The following is a 6,000-nucleotide window of genomic DNA, read 5'->3' as shown; positions in this document are numbered from 1 at the left end:
GCATTACTCAAGAGCTTTGAAGCAATAGTATCTAGATTGCTCCTATGCAGAGGGCCTCATTCAGTAGATTAAACACACAGAGCAACCCAACACACCTTTCTTAATTCAAAGGTGGATTTGATTTGAATGCATACTGTACTCGGTGTTCCTACACAAATCTCTGACCAATCAGCATCCCACCCAACATATTCGTGTGTGTACTGAAACTCTGAGATGCTGCCAAAGCATTAAGCAGCCCACAGAAAAGGGTGGGGAGGGAGGAATGTGCTTCTACTTCCTGTTCTTGGGCAGAGCAGACAATGAGACTAACCTCCTTAGTCCAGGGGTTAGTCCAGAACCAGAGGGTTTAATCCACCTATGCTTTCAGTCTGGTCATAACACCTTTTTGCTATTCATTTCAAAAGGGAGTAAAAAAATTAAGCGTTATTATCCAAAGGCCAAGATTCCAGAGATAAGCAACTGAAATATTGTCTGGGATGTTAATAGTAAGAGCTAAAGACATGCTCTGCAACTGCGGGGCAACATTTTACTAAGTTTGGCCGACGAGTCTCCTCCCCTCATCCCCTCAGGCTTTTGCTTAGCTTAGACAATATCACAAGGAAGGGCTGTTTGCCCAGAGGTTTTCATTGCGTATTTGTTGGGGTTTTTTGTTTGTTTGTTTGTTCATCCACATGGCTTACTGCCAGCTTATGAAAACTACAAGCCTGTCACCAGGAGTTCACCCAGTCTGAGAGAGGAAAAGCAATGGTTAGAAGTCAACCTGATTCCATACCTTTAAAATGTCACAGAATAAAACACATGAAAAAAGACATTTCTGTAATGTTGTGACACTCCCCAGTTTCAGCCATGGACTACAATGAAACATCAGCTTTTGTAAGTAATCAGCAGAGGTCTGTCTTGACATGGACAACTCAGTACAAAAACATCAAGGTCTTGTCTTTGTGTGAGCAGAACCTTCCCCAGAGGTTTGCTCTTCCAGAACGATTAACACTATCCTTAAAAAAAAAAAAAAACAAAACTCTTCTCTCACTCCTATCAAACAGGTTTCTTTCAAACTTTTTCAGGGCACACTGCACTCAAACACAAGAAAAAAAACTTAGATCATCTTGAGCTGTACTAAGAAGTGCAAAGATGATTCCCTCGAAACAGGAAATCCTACTTTGTACATTTAGTATTCCTGCTGAAGCCAGCAGACAGCTTGGATACAGTCATCTGAGAGGATCAGATTTATCAACTGGAGATAGGGCAGGAGAGGAAAAAATACTGGGTCAAATCCCAGCTAGTGTAAATCAGTGTAACTCCACTGAAGGCAACAGGGCTGTGCCGATTCAAGCCAGCTGTGGATCTAACTCTTAGTGTGTTTTGCAAGTCTATTTTCAACTCTTCAGGGCTCTGCTCTGTTTAAACATCCACAACACCCACTGAAATTAATGAGAACTGTTTGTGAAAAATGCTAGTGTTACTTCTTTTTAAATATCTGGGAGGTGCTCAGAGACTGTGATAATGAGCACCATATATTAGAACCCAGACAGAATGGTATTGAATCATCAGACCCTTAAGTGGGACAGGTCGTTAATCTTTTCCTTGGGAGAGTATTTCAATTTTTGCCTTGGCAAATGAGGAATCTTCATTAATAGATGTGGGGGTTCTACCTTTGCCAAGTCCCAGACAAAGTGTGTTTTTCCATTTGCCTTGGGCTTGTGTAAGCTTGCCTAAGGAGGCCAGCCTTGCAGTTTGAGAAACACTAAGCAGCCACCATACCCTCATTCCCAGCTAAATTAAACCCTATTATGCTGTAATTAACCTTGCCTAACTTGTTCTGAGTTACAGCAGTAGGTAAAAATCACGCTTTTCCTAGGCTGTCCCCAAGAAGGATTTTTACGTATCAGGCTCGCCTACTCTTCAGATATTTCCATCTTCTCCAGGAAGCTCTTCTGAAGATCACAGCTCGACTGCAGACAACATCAGAACTCTTCTCAAATTCAGCGAGGGCAGAATCCCCTGCAAATATACTTGTGCACCTCGTATTCATACCAGATGGCACACTTTTGGAGCAGACAGAATGCCGCAGAGTGATGGTGAGAATACATATATACAACTTGTTGATTTTAAAGGTTTAAAACATACACATAGGCAGGCTCACTAAGTTCTCTTGGTCAAATTTAAAACAGTAAAATTTGATTTTATGAATTAGTCTGCTGCCTGTTTTATTTAGATGCAAGTTAAAAAGGAAGAAAGAAACCTGTTACATTTCTAGTTCAGTTTGATAACTTGGGATAAGGGTAAAAAGAATGAGCACGAGGTAGGAGGAACTTCTCATTTACAAAGCTATACTTTTAAAAGAAAAATAAATTGTTGGCATGATTGCAGTTTCCAGGCTTTTTTCCCCCTCCTTTTTTAAAACACTCAAAACTCTTCAGCTGTATTTTGAAAGATCCAGCATTTTAGCTCATGTCCATCTGAGTAAGTCCATGGACCTTCAAGCCAAGTCATTGATGTAACAGTCCTAAAAGCAGACATCCTCAGAAGTAATTCAATGAAGGTAGGACAGAAATTATGTACAATCCTTTAGCTACCTGCAATAAGTGTATACATGGAAAATACAGTATAAACCAGCAAAACACAAAGGCTACAGTGCCCTAAGTAAAAGAGCACTCAAATTAAAAAAAAAAGTGCTATCACTGGATACATCTTGCATATTATCACCGGTGAAAAGGTGAGAAGCCTCTGAAGAATGAAGCCTGGACAGTCAATCTGATTTTTTTTTTTAATCTGTGCATCTCAGTGTATGGTGGAGATAAAGGAGAGAACAGATGGTTATGTATGCACTAAGTGTATCAGCCTGCCTCTAGCACAGCCAGCTGACAGCAGCTGCAGCAGGATTTATCCTACCTGTTCCTTTTAAGTTATTAAACTTCTCCGTTCCCACAGGACATGCAATAACTTTTTTTTTTCTTTTTTTTTTTTTTCTTTTTTTAAGCAGTTGCACTGACTTTCCTCGTCCCTCCATTCCCGGAGCGGGAACCGCGGCCAGCGTCCCTCCGCCTCTCCCGCCTCGCCGCCCGGTCCAGGTGCTGCGGGGCCGGGCCGGGCAGCTCCCCGAGCCTCTGCCTTTGCCTATGCTTTTGCCTCTGGCTCTGGCTCCGGCTCCTCCTCCCCGGGGCCGGCCCGGCGCTGCCCCGCTCCGGGTCTCTCCGCCGCCGGCGCTGCAGGTTCTCCGGCGGCACCCGGGGCGCGCTGGTCCGGCGCTGCCGGCCCGATGCCGGGGCCTCGCTGGTCAAGTGGTCCTAAACATTTCACAATTATGATAGAGAACTGTTGAACTGTTAAGAACCACTGCACCAAGGAGGCTGAGGGTCCGCGGGGAGCGGAGCGGAGCGGGGCGGGGGCGCCTTTCCCGCCCGCTCCTGCCCCGTGCTTGGCTCTTCCTTTCGCCACGGCGGACCTGGGGATGAGACAGAACACGCGGGGCTGGCGGGCGGGCGGCCCCAGAGCCGCGGGGACAGCGCCCTGCCCGGCCCGGCTCCGCACGCCCGCCCCGCACCTCCTCGCTCAGCGCCGCCACTTACTGATGGCCACCGTCCTGCGAGCATCCCCCCGGCCTGGCGCTGGGAGAGCCTGACGGCAACAAGCTTTCTTTAAAAAAGTGGAAAGGAAAAAAAAACAAACAAAAAAAACAAAAAACAAACAAACAACCCAACAAAAAAAAAAAGTTTTAAAAAGAACGAAACGAAACAGAACAAAACAAAGCAAAAAATAAAGCCATTCTCCTGAAGGGCCCCAGCTCGGCGGCAGCCCGGGCCGGGCGCCCGCGGCCGGTCCCCGCCACCCCTTGTGCCGCGGCCGCCCCTCTGCCGCGCCTGGCCGTGCGGGGCCCTTTTATACCCGCGCGGTACCTCGCGGTGATGAGCCGTCCCCTGCGCGGCAGCCAGGAATGCTGCCCTCGCCCCTCACACGACCAGTTTTTCCAGGCTGCCTTCGCACTGACGGGGCGGTTTTGTTTCCAGCCATCATCTGGGGCGGCCGAACGTCAGCAGGTAGAGAAGGACAAACCTGTTCCGAGGCGGCGCATTTCCTCCCTCTCCCTCCCTCCTCCCGCCGCCCTCCTGCCCTCCGCCCTGCCACGGGGGGAAACTGCTCGACAGGTTTCGCCGAAGCTGGAAGTGGCTCCGGGAGGTGTGTAAGAGACTCCACCCTGCACCCTCCCGACAGGAGCTGCCGCTGACGGGCCGCCTGCCCTCGCACCCTCCCGGCCCCCCTCGCCTGGCTGGCAGCCCTGGAAAACAAAACAACAAAACAAAACAAAACAAAAAAAAGCCCTAAACCGGCACGTCACGTTCTCCGGGGGATTTCATCGCCGCGGCGTGAACGCCCGGGCTCTGTGCGTGTTGTGGCGTCGCGCCTGGCAAGGACAGCGCTTCCCAGCCAGCCCCCGGGCAGGCCTGAGGGGGAGAGGTCTGATGTCCTGCATGCCATCCCCGGGGGCCAGAGACAGGTTTTCCCCTCCTTCGCCACTGGCCAATTTTCTCCTGAGGCAATCTACCAAAGCCCCCCGATATCCCTGTGTGAGTTGGCAGTGTTGCCATGTGCTGCCCAGCCCTGCAGAAGGGCAGCACAGGTGCCCTTCCCCAGCCTGGAAGTGTTCACTGCTGGATTTACTCTCTTGAGTGTAGTTTTGCATTTTCTCAGAAATGTCACAAGAAACAAGCTGTTTTGTGCAAGATGTTGGGTTTGCCCCATCTTCCCCCATTCTCCCCGCAGCCCTGCTGCTGTTTCTTCAGGTGAGGCACCTGAGGAGTCACCTTTGGGGAGGACCATGCCTTTTCAAAGATTGCTTTCTGCTGCTGAATGTTCCCAACCTTGGTTTCAGAAAGGCAGGACTAAGAAGCCAGGGTTGATAAATGTGAAGAAGGGCCTGATGTTCAGAGATGTTGGGCAGCCAACAGGGAGGAAGGACACCTTGAACTTCGACTAGCAGTGAAACCTAATTTATGGAGGTTTCCGAGCTGTGTTGTTGGGGTGAGTTGAAGGGCCCTCATACCCTGGAGCCTCAGGATGGGGATTATGGTAACCTCACTGCAGGTTTCCCCGTGGTGGCAGTGGGGATGCTGGGCGTTGTTGGTGCCAGGCTGCCTGCGTTGCCTGACCACACACTGCACTTGCCAGCCAGGCCAGGAGACACCATTTCAAAAAGATGTGGATGGTAAACCCTGCTCTGCCAGTGACTCAACCTATGGCCTTAGCCAAGACACTTCACCACACCTTGAAAGGGCAGAGATAATGCTTACCTACTTCATCTTATGAGGCTTCACTAATGTTTATATAGTGCTTTGAATGTTTAAAGAACTAAGTGCTGTGTATGAATTTTGGTGTTCCAGATCCTCTGATCTTTGACCCTTTAAAAATATATAGGAGGCTCGAGTGGTCCCAGAGGAAATACCCATACAGGCGTCACGGAGCAGCAGCAGGGGAGGGAGAAGCCCTTGTGGCTGCGCACGGCTCGTGTGAACATGGCACTCTCACCAGAAGCAGGAGCACTGGAACCAGAACAGGTTGCTCTAGGAGCCTATGCAAACCTCATGCTGAGGAAGCTCCCTGGATCTAGGCTGGAGGCGTTTCAGTCCATTTTGGTAAAACCAGCTCCTGCTCTTCTGCTCTGCCCTCTCACACTCCAAACCAGAAGTTAAAGTTTGTGCCTTCTTCCAGATAGCCCAAGCCATAGAGGGTTTCTGGACCTTCACATTCTCCCAAAAGGATGTTCACTTGCCTTGGAGAGAGGAGGGTGCACTATTTGTGGGTTCACTCAAAGGGGACCTCTGTTCTTGGCATCCATGGAAATCTGTGGAAGCAAGGCTGCTCTTTACGCCCTGTAAGAAGAGGCGTTTGTGCTATGACACATTGTGCTATGTGTTCTAGGTTGTCCACTCCTGCCAGTGATGTGTACAGCATGTGCAGCATGATTGCGTGAGCTGTATTTTATATATAATCCCTCACTCACTG

This window comes from Chiroxiphia lanceolata, chromosome 6 (assembly GCF_009829145.1).
Source record: "Chiroxiphia lanceolata isolate bChiLan1 chromosome 6, bChiLan1.pri, whole genome shotgun sequence".
In the NCBI taxonomy this organism is placed as follows: Eukaryota; Metazoa; Chordata; class Aves; order Passeriformes; family Pipridae; genus Chiroxiphia; species Chiroxiphia lanceolata.
Note: the sequence above shows the minus strand (reverse complement) of the source record.